This window comes from Triticum aestivum, chromosome 5B (assembly GCF_018294505.1).
Source record: "Triticum aestivum cultivar Chinese Spring chromosome 5B, IWGSC CS RefSeq v2.1, whole genome shotgun sequence".
NCBI lineage: Eukaryota > Viridiplantae > Streptophyta > Magnoliopsida > Poales > Poaceae > Triticum > Triticum aestivum.
In genome coordinates this window covers 598,951,812-598,974,519 of record NC_057807.1, presented here as the reverse complement: position 1 = coordinate 598,974,519, position 22,708 = coordinate 598,951,812, and positions in this window count along the sequence as shown.

The window sequence follows — 22,708 nt, the reverse complement described above, 5'->3', positions numbered from 1 at the left end:
CATTAAAATTTCAAGAAAGTGTTCCCCCTAACTGTGCACCATTGCGAAAGTTCGTCGTTTCGAAGCACCACGTGATGATCGGGTGTGATAGATTCTAACATTCACATACAACGGGTGTAAGCCAGATTTACACACGCGAAACGCTTAGGTTAACTTGACGAGCCTAGCATGTATAGACATGGCCTGGGAACACAAGAGACCGAAAGGTCGAGCATGAGTCGTATAGTAGATACGATCAACATGAAGATGTTCACCGATGATGAGTAGTCCGTCTCACGTGATGATCGGACATGGCCTAGTTGACTCGGATCATGTAATCACTTAGATGACTAGAGGGATGTCTATCTGAGTGGGAGTTCATTAGATGAACTTAATTATCATGAACATAGTCAAAAAACCCTTTGCAAATTATGTCATAGCTCGCGCTTTAGTTCTACTGTCTTAGATATGTTCCTAGAGAAAATATAGTTGAAAGTTGACAGTAGCAATTATGCGGACAGTAGAAGGCTTATGTCCTTAATGCACCGCTCGGTGTGCTGGACCTCGAACGTGGTCTGTGGATGTTGCGAACATCTGACATACACGTTTTGATGACTACATGATAGTTCAGTGATGTTAAATGGTTTGGAATTGAGGCACCGAAGACATTTTTGAAATGTTGCAGAACATATGAGATGCTCCAAGAGCTAAAATTGGGATTTCAGGCTCGTGCCCACGTCAAGAGGTATGAAACCTCCGACGAGTTTTCTAGCCTACAAACTAAGGGAGAAGATCTCAATCGTTGAGCTTGTACTCAGATTGTCTGGGTACAACAATCACTTGAATCGAGTGGGAGTTAATCTTCCAGATGAGACAGTGATGTTTCTCCAAAGACATTGCCACCAAGCTACTAGAGCTTCATGATGAACTATAACATAACAGGGATAGATATGATGATCCTTGAGATATTCGCGATGTTTGACACCGCGAAAGTAGAAATCAAGAAGGAGCATCAATTGTTGATGGTTGGTGAAACCACTAGTTTCAAGAAGGGCAAGGGCAAGAAGGGATACTTCATGAAATGGCAAATCAGTTGCTGCTCCAGTGAAGAAACCCAGGGTTGAACCCAAACCCGAGACTAAGTGCTTCTGTAATGAGGGAACGACACTGAAGCAGAACTACCCTAGACAATTGGTAGATGAGAAGGCTGGCAAGGTCGATAGAAGTATATTGGATATACATTATGTTAATGTGTACTTTACTAGTACTCCTAGTAGCACCAGGGTTTTAAATACCGGTTCTGTTGCTAAGTGTTAGTAACTCGAAATAAAAGCTACGGAATAAACGGAGACTAGCTAAAGGTGAGCTGACGATATGTCTTGGAAGTGTTTCCAAGGTTGATGTGATCAAGCATCGCACGCTCCCTCTACCATCGAGATTGGTGTTAAACCTAAATAATTGTTATTTGGTGTTTGCGTTGAGCATAGACATGATTGGATATGTGTATCACAATACGGTTATTCATTTAAGGAGAATAATGGTTACTCTGTTTATTTGAATAATACCTTCAATGGTCTTGCACCTAAAAGGAATGGTTTGTTGAATCTCGATCGTAGTGATACACATTTTCATGCGAAAATATATAAGATAGCAATGATAGTACCACTTACTCATGGCACTGCCATGTAAGTCATATTGGTGTAAAACGCATGAAGAAGCTCCATGATGATGGATCTTTGGACTCACTCGTTTTTGAAAAGTTTGAGACATGCGAACCATGTCTATTGGTGTATATGCATGAAGAAACTCCATGCAAATGGACAGTTTGGACTCACTTGATTTTGAATCACTTGAGACATGCAAATCATACCACATGGGCAAGATGACTGAAAGCCTCGTTTTCAGTAAAATGGAACAAGAAAGCAACTTGTTGGAAGTAATACATTTTGATGTGTGCAGTCCAATGAGTGTTGAGGCACACAGTGGATATTGTTATGTTCTTACTTCACGAATGATTTGCGTAGATACTGAGTATATTTTCTTGATGAAACACAAGTCTGAATTATTGAATGGTTCAATTAATTTTAGAGTGTAGTTGAAAATCATCGTGACAAGAGGATAAAATGTCTATGATATGATCATAGAGATGAGTATCTGAGTTACGAGCTTTGGCACGCAATTAAGACATTGTGGAAATTGTTTCACAATTAATACCGCCTGGAACACCATAGTGTGATGGTGTGTCCGAACATCATAGTTGCACCCTATTGGATATGGTGCGTACCATGATGTCTCTTATCGAATTACCACTATCGTTCATGGGTTAGGCATTAGAGACAACCGCACTCACGTTAATAGGGCACCACGTAATTCCATTGAGACGACACTGTTTGAACTATGGTTTGGAGAAACCTAAATTGTCGTTTCTTTAAAAGTTTGGGGCTGCAACGCTTACGTGAAAAAGTTTCAGGTTGATAAGCTCGAACCCAAAGCGGATAAAATGCATCTTCATAGGACACCCAAAACAATTGGGTACACCTCCTAATTCAGATTCGAAAGCAATAGGGATTGTTTCTAGAATCAGGTCCTTTCTCGAGAAGAGTTTCTCCTGAAAGAATTGAGTGGGAGGATGGTGGAGACTTGATGAGGTTAATGAACCATCACTTCAACCAGTGTGTAGCAGGGCACAGGAAGTTGTTCATGTGGCACCTACACCAATTGAAGTAGAAGCTTATGATGGTGATCATGAAACTTCAGATCAAGTCACTACCGAACCTCGTAGGTCGACAAGGACGCGTACTGCCTCAGAGTCATACGGCAATCCTGTCTTAGAGGTCATGTTGCTAGACAACAATGAACCTACGAGCTATGGAGAAGCTATGGTGGGCCCGCATTCCGACAAATGGCTTGAGGCCACAAAATCCGAGAGAGGATCCATGTATGAAAACAAAGTGTAGACTTTGGAAGAACTACTTGATGGTCGTAAGGCTGTTGGGTACAGATGGATTTTAAAAGAAAGACAGACAATGATGGTAAGTATTACCATTAAGAAAGCTCGACTTGTCGTTAAGATATTTTCCGACAAGTTCAAGTAGTTGACTACAGTGAGACTTTCTCACTTGTAGCGATGCTAAGAGTCTGTTGGAATTATATTAGCAATTACTGCATGATTTATGAAATCTTGCAGATAGGATGTCAAACATTGTTTCCTCGACGATATCCTTGAGGAAAGGTTGTATGTGATACAACCAGAAGGTTTTTTCAATCCTGAAAGATGCTAACAAGTGTGCAAAGCTCCAGCAATCCTTGTAAGGGCTGGAGTAAGCATCTCGGAGTTGGAATATATGCTTTGATGAGATGATCAAAGATTTTGGGTTTATACAAAGTTTATGAGAAACTTGTATTTCCAAAGGAGTGGGAGCACTATAGAATTTCTGATGAGTATATGTTGTTGACATATTATTGATCAGAAATGATGTAGAATTTCTGGAAAGCATATAGGGTTATTTGAAAAGTGTTTTTCAATAGAAAACCTGGATTAAGCTACTTGAACATTGAGCATTAAGATCTGTGAGGATAGATCAAAAACGCTAAATGGTACTTTCAGATGAGCACATACCTTGACATGATCTTTAAGGTGTTCAAGATGGATCAGTCAAAGAAGGAGTTCTTGCCTGAGTTGTAAGGTATGAAGTTAAGACTTAAAGCTCGACCACGGCAGAAGAGAGAGAAAGGACGAAGGTCGTCCCCTATGCTTCAGACATAGGCTCTATAGTATGCTATGCTGTGTACCGCACCGGAAGTGTGCCTTGCCATGAGTCTGGCAAGGGGGTACAAGAGTGATCCTGGAATGGATCATTGGACAGCGGTCAAAATTGTCCTTGGAGTAAATAAGGACATGTTTCTCGATTATGGAGGTGATAAAGAGTTTGGCGTAAAGAGTTACGTCGATGCAAGCTTTAACACCTATCCGAATGACTCTAAGTAGCAAACCGGATACGTATAGTGGAGCAGCCATTTGGAATAGCTCCAAGTGGAGCGTGGAAGGAGCATTTACAATATGACATAGAGATTTGCAAAGTACATATGGATCTGAATGTTGCAGACCCGTTGACTAAAACCTCTCTCACAAGCAAAACATGATCAAAACCCCAGAACTCATTGAGTCTTAATCACATGATGATGTGAACTAGTTTAGTGACACTAGTAAACTCTTGGGATGTTGGTCACATGGCGATGTGACCTGTTAGTGTTAATCACATGGCAATGTGAACTAGATTATTGACTCTAGTGCAAGTGGGAGACTGTTGGAAATATGCCCTAGAGGCAATAATAAATTAGTTATTATTATTATATTTCCTTGTTCATGATAATCGTTTATTATCCATGCTATAATTGTATTGATAGGAAACTCAGATACATGTGTGGATACATAGACAACACCATGTCCCTAGTAAGCCTCTAGTTGACTAGCTCGTTGATCAATAGATGGTTACGGTTTCCTGACCATTGACATTGGATGTCGTTGATAACGGGATCACATCATTAGGAGAATGATGTGATGGACAAGACCCAATCCTAAGCCTAGCACAAAGATCATGTAGTTCGTATGCTAAAGCTTTTATAATGTCAAGTATCATTTCCTTAGACCATGAGATTGTGCAACTCCCGGATACCGTAGGAATGCGTTGGGTGTACCAAATGTCACAACATAACTGGGTGGCTATAAAGGTGCACTACGGGTGAGGGAGTCCCGGACTAGGGGGTGTCCGGATAGCCGGACTATCATCATCAGCCGGACTCCAAGACTATGAAGATACAAGATTGAAGACTTCATCCCTTGTCCGGATGGGACTTTCCTTGGCATGGAAGGCAAGCTTGGCGATACGGATATGTAGATCTCGTACCTTTGTAACCGACTTTGTGTAACGCTTGCCCTCTCCGGTGTCTATATAAACTGGATGGCTGTAGTCCATAGGACGAACAACAATCATACCATAGGCTAGCTTCTAGGGTTTAGCCTCCTTGATCTCGTGGTAGATCCACTCTTGTAACACACATCATCAATATTAATCAAGCAGGACGTAGGGTTTTACCTCCATCAAGAGGGCCCGAACCTGGGTAAAACATCGTGTCCCTCGTCTCCTGTTACCATCTGCCTAGACGCACAGTTCGGGACCCCCTACCCAAGATCCGCCGGTTTTGACACCGACATTGGTGCTTTCATTGAGAGTTCCTCTGTGCCATCACCATCAGGAAGGATGCCTTTTCCCGTCTTTAAAGACGACACCGTCGTCAAGGGAGCTTTGGCCGCCGGCCAGACTATCCGGCTAGGCGGTTTTCTCATGACCGCCTGTTCGGCCACTGCCCCGACAATGACCTCTCAAGTCATTGAAAGCGATCTTCATGTCAGCTCGGAATTCGCCGAGCAGCTAGACCCGATTGAGCTCTCCTCCGTAAATGAGCTCTTGGATCGCATCGCCGCCCTGGGAGTCGCTACCGACTACGATCAGATTGGGCTTAAAACCGATCTGAGAGAAATTAACTCTCCCCAGGCTACCCACCACGTTGTCGTGGTAGAGGAACAATGCGGCAACTCTTCTTCTATGTTAAAATCCAACCATGTCCGGATTCCGGATCCCTCCATGACGGATTCCCGCGGAAGGACGGACGCTAATCAAATACTGAACCTAAAGTCAGGCATCGGACCAGATCTGTTGGAAAGCGCTTAGCAAACCAAGCTTCCGAATCCGGAAGCTTCTTGGCCTTTGAGCCTCGGATCGGGCGGGGTTCCGAACTTAATTCCACCCGCCCACCCAAACATAAGCGATCTATCTCAAATACGGCAAGAGCCCGCTGAAACAGTACATCATTATTGGGCCAGATTCCTCCTGGTTATCAACAGGATAAAGGACTGCCGTGAAGAAAGCACGATCTCAATCTTCTGCAACAATTGCACGGAAAAGGGAATCATCAACGCCATCAGTCGTCGCGAAGTTTCACGCTTCGCCGACCTAGCGACCATTGTACAAAAATACTGCGCGATGGAGAGTGCCTGGAAAACCGAAACCATGTTTTGGGACAATCCGGCCCTGAATAAAACCCCAGTCTGAAATAAAAGGGTGCGTCATACTCAAGCACCTGGGTTAAAAACCAAAAAGCAAAAACCCCCTAAAGGGTACGGAACCGTACTAGAGGGATGGCTTAACGGACCCTGCAAAATCCACAGTACAGAGGGCGCCACTCCAACACACGGCCTTCGAGCATGTTGGATACTACGGCAGGTGGCCAAAAGTGGCGTGGGCTTTTTAGCCCCGGGAAACCAACCCAGCAGTACCAGTACTGTATTAACAGTCTTCGAGACTTTCGCATCAAATAACATGCGGAAACGAACAATCCACAGCCTCTCCGAAGTCTACCAAGTAGCAACAACAAATCCATGGAGCAACACGGCTATCACCTTTAACGCCAGCGACGAACATAAATTCCGAACAGCTAGAGCACCAGCCGCATTGGTCCCCAGTCTGATAGTGGACGGTTTCCATCTTACTAAGGTACTCATGGATGGCGGCAGCGGATTAAACCTCATCTATGAGGAAACCCTTCAAAAAATGGAAATTGACTGGAGCCGCATCGAGCGAAGCAGCACAACCTTCAGAGGGATAATCCCTAGTCGAGAAGTACGCTGCACAGGAAAAATCACACTAGATGTAGTGTTCGGCTCACAAGACAATTACAGGTCCGAGGAGGTCACGTTCCAAGTGGCCCCATTCGGCAGCGGATATCACGCTTTGTTAGGGCGAGAGGCATTCACAATCTTCCAAGCTATACCCCACTACGGGTACATGAAGCTCAAAATGCCCGGACCCAACGGGATAATCACTCTTGCCAGTGATCCAGATACAGCACTCCGCGCTGAAAATAAGACAGCCGCACTGGCCCTAGAGGCATTGTCCGAAGCCCTAGCGGCAGAGGAACTAACTACGCCGCGCTCCACGGTGGATAGGGACGATGTGATACTCGATAAGAGGTCCAAGTCCACCTCTTTTAAACCAGCAGACGAAATAGTCAAATTTCAGGTCCATCCAACGGACCCCACAAAGACGGCCTCCATTGGGGCACAATTAAGTCCTGATGTCGAAGCCGCACTACGAGAATTCCTTCGGGAAAATTGGGACATTTTTGTGTGGCACCCTTCAGACATGCCAGGAATCCCACGCAGGCTCGCAGAGCACAGCCTAAACATCCTAAAAGGATTCAAGCCGGTCAAACAAGCTCTTCGGCGATTTTCCGAACCCAAAAGACAGGCAATGGGAGAGGAGCTAGCCAAACTCTTAGAAGCCGGATTCATCAGAGATATAAAACATCCGGACTGGCTAGCCAATCTAGTAATGGTACCAAAAAAGGACAAATCCTGGTGCCTCTGCGTCGATTTTAAAGACCTTAACAAGGCCTGTCCAAAGGACCCTTTCCCCCTCCCTCGCATCGACCAAATCATCGATGCTACCGCAGGGCACGATTCATTGTGCTTCCTCGACGCATACTCCGGATACCATCAAATCAAGATGGCGGAGAAAGACCAGGCCGCAACGGCATTCATTACTCCATATGGGCCATTCTGCTTCAACACAATGCCCTTCGGACTCAAAAACGCCGGCGCAACATATGAGCGCATGATTCAAACATGTCTGGCTAGCTAGATAGGCAAAACAGTAGAGGCATACGTAGATGATGTGGTCGTCAAGACCAAACACGTCGAAACTCTAGTAGAAGACTTGAGGGTGACATTCGACAACCTCTGAGCATATGACATTAAGCTCAATCTGGAAAAATGCGTCTTCGGCGTACCAGCCGGAAAGCTCTTGGGCTTCATCGTATCCGGTAGAGGAATTGAAGCAAACCCGGCCAAAATCCGAGCTCTGTCACAATTGGATATTCCAAAAGACCTCAAGCAAATACAAAAACTAACCGGATGCGTAGCGGCCTTAAGTCGCTTCATCTCCCGTTTGGGAGAAAAGGCTATGCCCCTCTACCGCCTCCTCCAGCGCACCGAACATTTCGAATGGACGGATGCTGCCACAGCTGGACTCGAAGAAATAAAGGCCATACTGGCAACAAATCCGGTCCTGGCCGCGCCCAACCTGGGCGAACCTATGTTATTATATATCGCAGCAACACATCAAGTTGTCAGCACGGTACTCGTCGTCGAGCGAGAGACAGAAGGGCACAGATTCCCTCTTCAAAAACCAGTGTACTACGTATCCACTGTTCTAACTCCATGCAAGTCCCGGTACCCACATTATCAAAAGATAGCGTATGCTGTGTTCATGGCATCCCGGAAGCTGCGACACTACTTTCAAGAGTGTTCCATAACGGTGGCCTCCGAAGTACCTCTCAACGATATTATAAACAATCGCGATGCAACGGGCAGGATTGCAAAATGGGCTATTGAGCTCTTACCATTTGACATAACCTATAAACCACGGTGATCTATAAAGTCGCAGGTTCTGGCTGACTTCGTCGCCGAATGGACCGAAGCCGAACTCCCTAAAGAGTACGGCGCATACTCCAATTCGATCATGCATTTCGATGGATCCAAAATGTTGGCTGGCTTGGGGGCTGGCGTCGTCCTGACGTCCCCAACTGGAGACACAATCCAATACATACTTCAAATAATGTACATGGACTCCAACAACGCAGCCGAATACGAGGCCATTCTACATGGCCTCCGGATGGCAATCTCCATGGGCATTAAACGCCTAGAGGTGCGCGGGGATTCAAACCTCGCAATATCCCAAGTAAATGGAGACTTTGACGCCAAAGATCCAAAAATGGCAGCTTACCGCAACGCCGTCCTAAAAATGTCAGCTCGGTTCGAAGGACTCGAATTCCACCATGTAGCCCGGGATAATAACCAGGCAGCAGACGTGTTAGCACGCATCGGCGCGAAACGAGACGCCGTCCCTCCAAACATCTTCCTGGAACGACTCTTTAAGCCATCCGTGTTATGGGAAGAGGAGTCCGGAAATAACAATCCGGAGCCAGCTGCATCACCTAACTCAGACCATTCTGACACAATCGGCGGCTCAGCCAATGAAATAACACCTTCAGCTCACGAAATAATGGCTGTAATTGCCCCGTGGACAGAACCATTCCTAGCCTACTTAATTCGGCAGGAACTTCCCGAAGACCAAAATGAGGCCCGCTGCATAGTTCGGCGATCTAAAGCCTACAAGGTCCATGAGGAAGAACTTTATAAGAAAAGCACAACCGGAGTCCTTCAAAGGTGTATCTCCGAAGAGGAGGGGCGGAATCTCCTGGCTGAAATTCACGCCGGACTCGGGGGGCACCACGCTGCAGCCCGCCCTTGTAGTCAAGGCCTTCCGTACAGGATTTTATTGGCCGATAGCCCGGGCAGATGCTCAGGACTTAGTCCAACGATGCGTCGGTTGCCAGCTCTTTGCTAATCAGAGCCACACGCCACCCACCGCCCTCAAAACTATACCCATTGTCGGTGTCAAAACCGGTGGATCTCGGGTAGGGGGTCCCGAACTGTGCGTCTAGGCGGATGGTAACAGGAGACGAGGGACACGATGTTTTACCTAGGTTCGGGCCCTCTTGATGGAGGTAAAACCCTACGTCCTGCTTGATTAATATTGATGATGTGTGTTACAAGAGTGGATCTACCACGAGATCAAGGAGGCTAAACCCTAGAAGCTAGCCTATGGTATGATTGTTGTTCGTCCTATGGACTAGAGCCATCCGGTTTATATAGACACCGCAGAGGGATAGGGTTACACAAAGTCGGTTACAAAGGTAGGAGATCTACATATCCGTATCGCCAAGCTTGCCTTCCACGCCAAGGAAAGTCCCATCCGGACACGAGACGAAGTCTTCAATCTTGTATCTTCATAGTCTTGGAGTCCGGCCGATGATGATAGTTCGGCTATCCGGACACCCCCTAGTCCGGGACTCCCTCAGTAGCCCCCGAACCAGGCTTCAATGACGACGAGTCCGGCGCGCATATTGTCTTCGGCATTGCAAGGCGAGTTCTTCCTCCGAATAATTTATAGAAGATTGTGAACACCAGGATAGTGTCCGGCTCTGCAAAAATAAATTCCACGTACCACCGTAGAGAAAATAATATTACACAAGATCAATCTGCTGACGTATTCTGTGGCGTGACGTCACACCACTTCCAAGCCTTTACTCGAATTGTTTTTATTGTTCCACCTCAGTGCGTTTAGCGAGGCGGTTTCCTTGGCACGTCTTGTCGAAGCAGAGATCGTGTTCCCCTTATTCCGGGATCCCCATCAATACGGACGTGGGTAACCCAACCGCGCCATTGATTGTGACGCTTGGCAGATAAGCGAGTTTTACCAGGCCGGTGGGGACGTGTGTTTCTGTCCGCCCATATAAGGGGAGAAAGATCCAACCCTTTTACCTGCGCCTTCTTCCTCCTTGGCTTATCCATCTCCGTGAACTCGAGCTCCAGCGCCCAAGTCTGCACTTCTCACCTCAACCTTCTCCAACTATGTCCGGAGCGGGAGGCAAGTGGATGGCCTCCTCCATCACAGAGGGGCAGATCCAGAAGTTGCGCGACGCCGATACTTGTCCAGTGACATCGCGCACCGGCTCCCTGACGAGGGAGAGCTCATCCCCACCCCCAGGCCCCATGAGAGGGTAGTGTTTCTTCCCCATTTCCTCCGTGGACTGGGCTTCCCACTTCATCCCTTCGTCCGGGGGCTCATGCTCTACTACGGCCTGGATTTTCATGATCTGGCCCCGAATTTCATCCTCAACATCTCGGCATTTATCGTCGTGTGCGAGGCCTTCCTCTGCATCCAGCCCCACTTCGGCTTGTGACTCAAGACATTCAGTGTCAAGCCGAAGGTTGTGAAGGGCAGCCAAGCGGAGTGCGGAGGCGCCATGGTGGGCAGGATGTCCCACATTACGTGGCTGGAAGGCACTTTCGTAGAATCCATCAAGGGGTGGCAATCGGGGTGGTTCTACATCACCGAGCCGCGTGACGCCGATTGGGCAGCGGCCCCCGAATTCAGATCCGGCATCCCTACACGGCTCACCTCCTGGAAAGAGAGTGGCCTGATCTAGGGGAATTCGGAGGAGCTGACCGGACTCCAAGCCTGTATCCAGAAGCTGGTGGACAAGAAGCTACCGAAGATCAGACTCCAAGCCCGCATCCGCTACCGAAGATCGCAGATTCCGCCCGCAGCGTCCGGCTGACGAGGTAAGTGATTTTGCCACTTGTTTTCCATAGTTTGACTCTATGCGGGATCTAAACTCCCTTCACCTTTGATAGGACTGGCTAGCGAAGGCCGAACGTACTATCTGTCCGTCCCCATTGCTAGAGGACCCAGCGGACGCCCGCCTAACGGGGCTGCTGGCTCCGGCACCCCACGTGGTGCCGGAGAAGAAGGCCAAGAAGAAGTCCACGGGGACTCGGAAGAGTTCTCGTTTTCAGGTGCTATCGGATGATGAATCCGAGGCCGACTCCTCCCACCAAGGCGAGGAGGAGAAAAAAGCCTCTCCCCCGGCGGGGGGAGGAAAGAAAAGGAAGGCCTCCCCAACAAGGGAGGCCGAAGGGTCCAAGAAGGGAAAAACTCTTCCCCTGGACCGCTCCGCCAACGCCAGTGATGACGACGAGGACTGGCCTCCAAGGGCCAAGCCCCTGGCGAGATCGTAAGTATCCGGACTCCCTAATAACTTCAAGGGTTTTTCTTTTCGCCACATAATGTCTTTCTAATGCCGCATACAACCCTGCAGTCCGCCCAAGGATGATCTTCCCGTTTCGTCGAGCGGGTCCTTGGGTGCGTCCGATATGGATTCCCTTCCGACTGCCTCCACCCCCCGTGCCGCGGACGACGCCCAGGTAGGGTCCCAGGAAGGGACCTACCAGGAGGAGGAGGCCCCGGAGGTGTCGCAGGACAACCTCCCGGACTTTGCACCGGACTCAGCCCCGGAGGCCACAGTGGCTCCGGAGTCCGGCGGGCGACCCCTTCGTAAGAAGGGCAAGACCGCGACGCCGGCTGCCTCCGTCCAACTGGAGGTGCCGGACAATTTGCTGGAGGCTCTCAACGGCGCCTCCATCGAAGAGGAACACCACACTGTTATGAGTGCGGTGATTCAGAAGGTTTAGCTCGCCAAGAGCGGGCTGACCGAAGCCTGCAGCAGCCTTCTAACAGGCTTTGAGGTAAGAATTTCAATATATGTAAAATGGTACCGCATAGACAGTAGCCCCTAATGCTCGGTTCGGTGTTCGGAAAGAAAAGCCGGACTGAGGATCTTGAGAAAGATAAACGCGGGAGTCATGAAAATATGTCAATATGGGATTGCAGGCTGTGCTGCTGACCTCCGCCGCACTGACTGTGGAGGTCAATACTTTGAAGGAAAACCTCGAGCGGTCCGAGAACGAGCTCGGCCGTGCCAAGAAGCAGCTCGAGGGAAAATAAGGTCAGTAATACCTTATGAAAATTGTACCTTACAGAAAAGGATTTGGTTGCAAGAAAAATGACAAGGATAACTTGGGTATTGCACGGGCCACTAACGAGGTGGCGACCCTGAAGGAGGCGGTGGCCGCGGACGAACGCAATGCGGCTGTGGAGCGCACCGAGCGAGAGAGGCAGGAGGCGCGGGTGGCGGAGGTACAGCAAGAGCTCCAGGATCTCATGAAAAAACATGAGAGCTTGGAGCGTGACTCGAAGACTCGAGAGTCTGAGCTTGCAACGGCTCTTGAGAGTGCCAAAGCCGCTAAGGCCGAAGCCTATAAGGCCCTCCAGGAGATTGAGGCGGTGAAGAAAATAGCAGCGGGTAAGGCATTTTTCATGCAAAGTAAGCATGTGAGTGTTAATTACCTGTTGCTTACCCGAATTCGGAGCTCTCCAGGAGCGTTCGCAGATCTTCCTCGCAGAGTGTCCGATGCTGCCGCATTTTACCGGGCCGAGGAGGGGAGCTCGACGGAGAAGGTCTTCTGGTCTCAGTATGCTGAGGCCGGACATCCGGTGCCCCTTAGCCACCAGCTGAAGTAGCTGGTCGAGCTCCACAAGGCGGCCGAACAGGCCATGAAGGGCCTCATAGTTCGGCTGTGGCCTAAGGAGGCCATGCCTGGGAGCTACTTCGGCCTAGTGCGGCGGCTGGTGGATGCGTGCCCGTGGGTTGAAGTCATCAAGCATTCCGCTTGTATTGAAGGTGCCCATCGGGCCCTTGCCCGCGCAAAGGTGCACTGGGGCAAGATGGATGCCCAGAAGCTCGTGACGGACCCGCCACCAGAGGGCAAGGAGCATCGCACGCCCGAGATGTATTATAAGAGTGTGCGGAAGGGCGCCCGCACTATTGCGGGTGAGTGCTCCAAAGATGTAATATTTGAGTAGACTCGCATTTTGTTATCCTGTGCGCTGAAAACTTGGTTCATATGCGCTAAGCAACGCTTGTTAATTTAAAATATTACCTTCTCTGCGGCTGTTTATCAAATCTGAGAGATGGCAAGTCGCCGGCTTCAGCCCCCACGCCACGAGTGCTGGGGTGTTCGGGATAAACTCGAGCGCTCTTGTTCCCATTTTTGGGTCCATCTAGGGAGGCGTCCCACACAACAAACAAGGCAACCGGACTTATAATGCTTGAACACTCTCACTTAGCCATAGAATTCTATAATTTTAAATTTCGGCGAAGCCCCTAGTCTTCGGAAGGCCGAATTTGGGGCGCTATCCACGCCTTGGCCGGACAGTATCCGGCTCCTCGCTCTAAGCGGCATAAGTCTTTAAGGACTCGCAAAAAACCTCTCGAACAGCGACCGGCTCTCGCCTCATCATGACGGTCAGTTTTAGCTTTCTCCACTGAGGCGTTAACCCAGCTCAACTGGGGCGCAATCGTAGTGGTTCTCCCAGTGCTACCTTAGCCGATATAACGGAACGTAAGGTACCAAAACATGGGAGCCAGGCAAACCCAACTATTGACCCAAGACATGATTCGGAGCCGATGCATATAGTGCTATAAGTTCGGGGTGCCGGACTTGTGAAAGTGTTCGGACTCATCACACCATGATGCGGGGAACATAAGCCCCTAGTGTGTATTAGCCGAACCAAAGTGTACGGATGCAATATGCCATGAATGAACATATGTATGAAAAGGAAATGCAATTATAAGCAAAAAGGTGTTGCATTGTTTTATTCAATAAGTGCTGCTACGAATGCAGAACGATACAAATAGTGCGATAAGCAAGGTATGTGACTGTTAAACATGTCCCCCTCCAGGGGTAGGCTGCAGATTGGTGTATAAAAATGCTCGTAACGGAGACCACCTGTATATTCGTTGTAGCCTTTATCCTTCCCTGGCTGTTGCATCATGAGTTCAGCAGATCTGCTGCCGGACAGGGCCTCTGACAAACGGAGTCCTGTGGGTAAAAAATAAAAGGTAAAAAGAAAAGAAAAAAGAATGACACACTTGAGAGCCCCTGGTGTGGTTGAGCCGCAGTCTGGGTTTATCGTGGTCGTGCCCCTCTCCCCATGCCCATGGTATCTTCAGAGCGTATGGTGTACGCGAAGGACCTGCTTTAACGTTTCGCAGGAGCTGGGGTTGGGGCCGCACTACTACGCATGCTCAGAACGTGCCAGGTGGTCTTGTTGTAAGTTACTCCGGGCGCGCTTAGCTGTGTCCGGCCGCTTAAAGGCCGGAGTCAAGAATTGCCTTAAGAGGCTGCATTGCACTTCTGCCGCGAGAGCCGCTGTATGTTCCTCCGTGCGGAGAGAACGTTCAGTGTTTCCGTTGACCGTGATGACTCCTCGAGGGCCTGGCATCTTGAGCTTGAGGTATGCGTAGTGCGGCACTGCGTTGAACTTTGCAAACGCGGTGCGTCCGAGCAAGGCATGATAGCCGCTGCGGAACGGGACTATGTCGAGGATTAACTCCTCGCTTCGGAAGTTATCCGGGGATGCGAAGACCACTTCTAGTGTAATTGAGCCTGTACAATTGGCTTCTATGCCTGGTATGACGCCTTTAAAGGTCGTTTTGGTAGATTTAATCCTTGAGGGGTCTATGCCCATTTTGCGCACTGTATCCTGGTAAAGCAGGTTCAGGCTGCTGCCGCCGTCCATCAGGACTCTGGTTAGGTGAAATCCATCGATGATTGGGTCTAAGACCACTGCGGCGAATCCGCCATGGCAGATGCTGGTGGGGTGGTCCCTTCGGTCAAAAGTGATCGGGCAGGAGGATCATGGATTGAACTTCGGGGCAGCTGGCTGCATCGCGTAGACATCCCTGAGTGCACGCTTCCGCTCCCTTTTGGGTATGTGCGTCGCATATATCATGTTCACTGTCCGCACCTGTGGGGGGAAACCCTTTTTTCCTCTATTGTTCGGTGGTTGGGTCTCGTCCTCGTCATCGCTATGCAGCCCCTTGTCATTGTTTTCGGCAATTAACTTGCCTGCCTGCTTGAATACCCAACAGTCCCTGTTGGTGTGGTTAGCTGGCTTTTCGGGGGTGCCGTGTATCTGGCACAAGCGGTCGAGTATTCGGTCCAAATTGGACGGACCCGGAGTAGTTCTTTTGAATGGCTTTTTCCGCTGACCGGGTTTAGAGCCTTTGAATCCGGCATTGACTGCCGTATCCTCAATATGATCGCCGTTAATGCAGCGTTTGTTTTTGTTGCGACGCGGCCTGCCATTTTGGTCCTTGAAGTCCGGACTGCCAGAATTTTTGCTGAGGTTGTTGCTGCGTGCTAGCCAGCTGTCCTCACCCGCGCAGAAGTGTGTCATGAGTGATGTGAGGGCTGCCATGGATTTCGGCTTTTCCTGTCCCAGGTGCCGGGCAAGCCACTCGTCGCGGATGTTATGCTTGAAGGCCGCGAGGGCCTCCGCATCCGGACAGTCGACGATTTGGTTTTTCTTGGTTAAGAACCGTGTCCAGAATTGCCTGGCCGATTCGTCTGGCTGCTGAAGTATGTGGCTTAGGTCATCAGCGTCTGGTGGTCGCACATAAGTGCCCTGGAAGTTATCGAGGAATGCGGCTTCCAGGTCCTCCCAACTAACAATTGACTCTGCAGGCAAGCTATTGAGCCAATGTCGGGCTGGTCCTTTAAGCTTGAGGGGGAGGTATTTGATGGCGTGAAGATCGTCACCGCGGGCCATGTGGATGTGAAGGAGATAGTCTTCGATCCAAACCGCGGGGTCTGTTGTGCCATCGTAGGATTCAATATTGACGGGTTTAAACCCTTCGGGGATTTGATGATCCATTACTTCATCTGTGAAGCATAGTGGGTGTGCGGCGCCTCTGTACTGGGCGATATCACGATGGAGCTCAAGGGAGCTTGGTCTATTTTGTTCGGCCCGGCCAGACTTACTGTGTCCGGCGCGACGATTGTCGTCACGTATTGTGGGATGCCCACGCGATCCATAGATCGATCTTGATTGTCTTGCCTTACCCTCCAATATATCTCGCAAGTCCGGAGTGTTCCCCTGTGGCCGTGTGCTTTTCGAGCGATGCCGGGGTACGGGTCTAGTGAAGGGCCTAGAGGCCTCTCTGTCGCGACCACGGGGTGGTCGGTCAGCCGTATTGTCTCCTGGTGATGCGGGTTCATAAGCCTCCTCCTCTAATCGGGGGAGCAGCTTGCGTTTAGGGTAGCTTTTGGAGGGGCGTTCGAGCTCATGCTCTTCGGCCGCGAGGACTTCGGTCCATCTGTCGGCTAGCAGATCCTGATCAGCTCTAAGATGTTGCTGCTTTTTCTTGAGGCTGTTTGCCGTGGCCATAATCCTGCGTTTAAAAGGCTCTTGTTCGACGGGGTCCTCAGGCACGAAAAATTTGTCATCGTCGAGGCTCGCTTCGTCTCCAGAGGGAGGCGTATAATCCTCTGCCTCTTCTTCTGCCGCTCCTTCATAAGAGCTGGCGTCTCCGTCCTCCTGCGCTGCATCTTGCTGGAGCGGGTTGTCTTCGGCATTGTCCAGTGTATTATTGTCTCCGGTGCCGGAGTCTTCATTCTTGCCATGGCGGGATTTAGAGCGGCGCCGCTGACGCCGGCGTTTGGGCTGCTTTTTGGAGGGGTCATCCTCCTCTGTTCCTTCGCCATTCCCATCTTTTGGGATATCCACCATGTATATGTCATATGATGAGGTGGCTATCCAGTGCCCAGTAGGCGCTGGTTCTTGGTCGTCTCCGGCATCATCGTCCATACCGTCGATGTCCTCGGAGTCGTAGTCTAGCATGTCGATTAAATCGTCGACAGCGGCTACCAAGTGGGTGGTGGGTGGGCTTTGAATTTCTTCGTCGTCGGCATCCCAACCGTCCTGACCGCAGTCCGGCCAGTGCTCTCCTGATAACGAGAGATATTTTAGCGAACTCAAGATGTCGCCAAAAGGTGAGTGTTGAAAGACGTCCACTGCGGTGAACTCCATGATCGGCGCCCAATCGGATTCGATCAGGGCGGGCGCGGGAGATTCGGAGTCCGGCGAGGAGTCCGGCACCTCGGAGTCACGAGCTTTATGAGGGACAAAGTCAGTGTTCGGCTCTATCACCGTAGAGGTTGCAGCCCCCGAGGAGGTGTCTAGGCATCCATCCTCGACCTGCGGAGCTGCCTCCAAATTGAAGATCAGAGCGGTTTCGAGTGCGGCCTCGAAGGTACTGTCCGGCTGCAGAGCCAAATCATGGTCGCCGCGACAGTGCGGCATGCTCGGCTGTGGCTCGAACCTATCGAGGATCAAGTCCCCGCGGATGTCAGCAGTGAAGTTCATACTTCCAAACCTGACCTGACGGCCAGGGGCGTAGCTTTCGATCTGCTCCAGTTGGCCAAGCGAATTGGCCCGCAGTGCAAAGCCGCCGAATACGAAGATCTATCCGGGGAGGAAGGTCTCACCCTGGACTGCATCGTCGATGATGATTGAAGAAGCCATCGAGCCTATCGGTGACGACACAGAGGAACTCTCAATGAAAGCACCAATGTCGGTGTCAAAACCGGCGGATCTCGGGTAGGGGGTCCCGAACTGTGCGTCTAGGCGGATGGTAACAGGAGACTAGGGACACGATATTTTACCCAGGTTCGGGCCCTCTTGATGGAGGTAAACCCCTACGTCCTGCTTGATTAATATTGATGATGTGTGTTACAAGAGTGGATCTACCACGAGATCAAGGAGGCTAAACCCTAGAAGCTAGCCTATGGTATGATTGTTGTTCGTCCTATGGACTACAACCATCCGGTTTATATAGACACCGGAGAGGGTTAGGGTTACACAAAGTCGGTTACAAAGGTAGGAGATCTACATATCCGTATCGCTAAGATTGCCTTCCACGCCAAGGAAAGTCCCATCCGGACATGGGACGAAGTCTTCAATCTTGTATCTTCATAGTCTTGGAGTCCGGCCGATGATGATAGTTCGGCTATCCGGACACCCCCTAGTCCGGGACTCCCTCACCCATTACCTGGCCGTTCGCGGTCTGGGGGCTTGACATGGTTGGACCCATTAAAGGGGGAACCCACAAGCACAAATACTTATTGGTCATGGTGGACAAATTCACCAAATGGATTGAGGCCAAGCCGGTTAAAACAGCAGAATCCAGACCGGTGATAGACTTCATATCCGGGGTAGTACACCATTTTGGCGTCCCCCACACCATCATCACTGATAATGGCACAAACTTCATGGCCGACGAGGTTAAACTCTGGTGCAAAAACATGGGCATCAAGCTCGATTACGCTTCAGTCTATCACCCCCAAACTAACGGTCAAGTCGAGCGAGCAAATGGTCTAATCATGAGCGGCATCAAACCCAGACTACTGCGGTCCCTCAAGGAATCTAACACGCACTGGGTAGAGGAGCTCAACTCCGTACTCTGGGGACTGACCACGCCAAACCGAACTACTGGATTCACACCATTTTTCATGGTATACGGCGCAGAGGCAGTTCTGCCCTGCGATATAATTCATGACTCACCTCGTGTGCGCATGTATGAAGAAAGAGAAGCCGAGTTGGATCGGCAGGACAGTTTGGACGCCTTAGAGGAGGAGCGGGACGTGGCAAAGGCTCGTTCCGCATTTTATCAGCAGCAGGCTCGAAGATATCAAAGCAGAGAAGTACGGGCCAAAACTTACAATGTCGGCGAACTCGTTCTACGCCTGCGGGACAAGAAAAAGGACAAACTTAAGCCCAAGTGGGAAGGTCCCTGCATCATCGACCAAGTCCTGACCGGCGGAGCATACCGTCTACGTAAAGCATCTGATAACCGACTCGAGACGAACCCATGGAACGCAGCCCGTCTCCGAAGATTCTACGCCTAAACACCGGACTCAGAGTTCGTCTCACTCCCCCGTCCACCTTTTTATATTTTTTACTGTCTCTTGTCCCCCTCCTTCTTCCCACTTTTTTTCAATACCTTTTATAGGCTGATTTGCGCTTTGTTCGCACACACTTGATGTGCTCCTAGCACTCATTATACCTGGGGGCTTCTTTACCAGAAGCTTATTCATATGGGCTTCACGCCCAATACATGTGTCATACTTCCACATGTACCTTTTATTCACCATTATATGCATCGATATGACTTAAGTTTTGGCCAAGCTGGGTTGCCTGGCTCCTGTGCTTACCCCTACATTCCCGATTGTTTGGCTAGGAGGTAAAGGGAGCACCTCTGCGATTGTTACTGCCGGGTCAGCCGGATGTGTACCTCAGACTGGGTGAAGCCGAAAGCTAGCGTTCTTAAGAGAATATTCGGTCGGTGACTTGAAAGATGATTTATTACTTACTTATTTATCTGCCCCCAGATGCTTTTTCTGCTATTTTTGCAGTCCGGCATTGCACCTTAGGGCATGCCTCCCAGGGAAAGGAACCCTTAACGGAACTATTCTTCCTAGAAGATGTTTCTTACTAACCATGTAATATAACATAACTAGTTGGGCACTTGTCTGATAAAGCGATTATGACCCCGACGCCTTATCTCCATGCATGCCCCGGTTCTTTTATAACCGTAAGGGTATTCGGACACACTCCGGACTGTTGGGTCCCGAGGTTGAAGCGAAAGGGTCCGCAAAGACAAACGATCTACAATCCGGCTAGAAGGCATCTTACATGTCATTTCAAATTACATCGTCAAACCGACTGATTGTACTCCTCCTCAATCCCATCTAACAGGCTGTCTAATTTACAGTCCTGTTGGGAATATTTCTCGGCCAGTTCTACTTGGCCGTACATCAAGCTCACAGGGATCTCCTTCCCATCAGGCCCCGCAGGTCCGACCTCGGCCATGTGGTTTGGGTCAGCCTTCGGGTAGCGTCTTCACCATGGCCCAGGCCTCCCTGGCGCCCTGACGACAGGCCGATATCTTCCACAAACGGAGGCGTCGCTGTGCTCCCTGAAGCTTCTCAGCAAGCTCACCAAGGCCCTCGGGTAGGGAGACGGATGGCCATAAAGCCTAAACGACGCCACTCATCACCTGCCGAACACGTTCGAACAATTGCACCAGCTCAGGAAGTTGGTCACCCGTTGACCCAGGCATTTCCTCCGCAGGGCGACCTGTGAGCACACCTAAAGACATATTTCTGTCAATCGACTTCCTCGCCGAATTCTTCTTTTCAAAGGAATTTGCTGAAGCACTTACTATAAATGCCGCGACGAAGCCGCTGATTCTCCTTCACGGAGCCAAACAGCTGGGCCCGAACACCTTTCAGCTCTTCTCCTAGCTGGGTGTGGGCATCTTGGAGCTTGTTTCTCTCCTGCTGCACCTTCATAAGCACCCTCTCGCCGGCCTTTAGCTGACGCAGTAGCTGTTGCTTGTCTGGATCTAGTCCGGCGCCCTCTGCAATATTATTGTTAGATTCACGCCGCACTTTGTTAATTAATTATCTTTTCAAAGTACGTCTTACCAGCGGGGGTCTCTGTGGATCCCCCTGTGGCGGCCAGTGCGGCCTCAAGTTGGGCCTTGCACTCTTAGAGCTCCTGGGACAAATGGGTATTATTCTCCGTAAAATCCTGCATAAAAATTGATCCTTAAATCAGTTATTTTAACTATTTTAAGTCTCGGGGGCTACTGGCATATATAACTATTAAAATTACTTACACGTATGTCTTTCACATACTGCTCCGTGGCTCTGGTTAACCCATCTTGAGCGGCACGGAGGTGCGCGTTTCCCGCATCAAAGGCATTTAACGCCTCCGGGGAGAAACACGCGTCACGAAGAACTGTCCGGCGACGCCTGTGATTCATGGCGCTCTCCACCTCAGACCGGGTGGCGGACAGACTGTCGGCATCCTCCGTCGGAGGAGCGTCCGACTCATGCCTTGTATTCGCCTCCCCTCCCGGGCCATGCGTTGGAGCATGGCTAGCGGAGGCTTGATTGGCAACCTCTCCGGAGACTGTCCGGCGAGCGCTCTTTCTGGAAAAGTTATGAGCATTAATATACCTCCTGGGAATCCTTCCCTTAAAAATAGCGGTGCTCCGTACCGTTGCGACGATGTTTCAGTTCGCGTCGCACTCCTCTTCCGCCTGTTGGGCCGGACTAACCCTTGTTGGCCGGCCACCACGGGTTCGGCTTCCTGCCCTAAAGGCACCTCCTGCGATGCACCATCAGTATGGGATGGTCAGAATTGAGCACGGATCAAATGATGGTGTCAAGACCTCGGTCGTAGTCACCTGGGAGGCCGGAAATAAACCGGGGTAGTCAGCCGTAATGGCGACTAGGGCATTGTCCATGCTAAGTTGGTGGAACACCCCAACGATCAGCTCCACCTTTATGTCCGGATCCTCTTCGGAGGTCGGATTAAGGGATCGTTCCGGATCCTCGGGCTGTGGAGTTAGGCTTCGTATGCCTTCCACATCCCGGCGCAGCTCCTGCGTCGAAATCACAGAGTAAGATACTTGACTTTGAAAGTATGGATCGGGTGGATGAATATCCACTTACCCAGCTCCGAGGGTTATTCATAGAGAATCCATTTAGCGGATTCGTGCGGAGGAAGTCCTCCTACTCTCCCTTGTACAAGCCGGACAGGATCTCTGCCAGATCGGCTGCCGAGCCTGGCCCTTTGTGGCCATGACGGGTGGCGTCATCTTCCCCGTTGAAATCCCACATAGGGTGGCCCCTATATTGGAGTGGCTGCACCCCTCACATAATGCACATGGCCATGACTCCAATCATGGTCAATCCGGAGTGGGCCAGTAATCTAATCCGGCCCATCAGATAATGGACGCCCCTATCATCTTCCCGTTGAGGGCTCCGCGGGCGCCAACTCAGGCGTTTCTTCAAGGGAGCATTGCTGAACTCCGGGAGGCCGATCCGAACTGGATCCGGCAGTGGGGTGTCCTCCATGTAGAACCATTCCAAAGGCCAGTCTTCGGACGCCTGCTTCGGGGTGCCAGATAGATATCCGGTCCCGGCGATGTGCCATATTTCGGCTCCGCCCACTTGATATATCGACCCCTCATGAGAACGGGGTACGAGGCAAAACAATCTCTTCCACAGCGTGAAATGCGGCTCGATGCCCAAGAACAGCTCGCAAAGAGCTACGAAGCCCGCGATGTGCAAAATGGAGGCGGGCGTGAGGTGGTGAAGCTAGAGTCCGTAGAACACTAGGAGCCCCCGGAGAAACGGATGTATGGGAAATCCGAGTCCCCTTATTAGATAGGGGACAAACCATATCCGCTCCCCTTTGGAAGGGTTGGGGACGCTCTCCGCCTGTTTTCCACCCTTGTAGGTGGCTAGTCCGGCTCGAACCGGAACCATGAAAGCCGGGGGAAGATA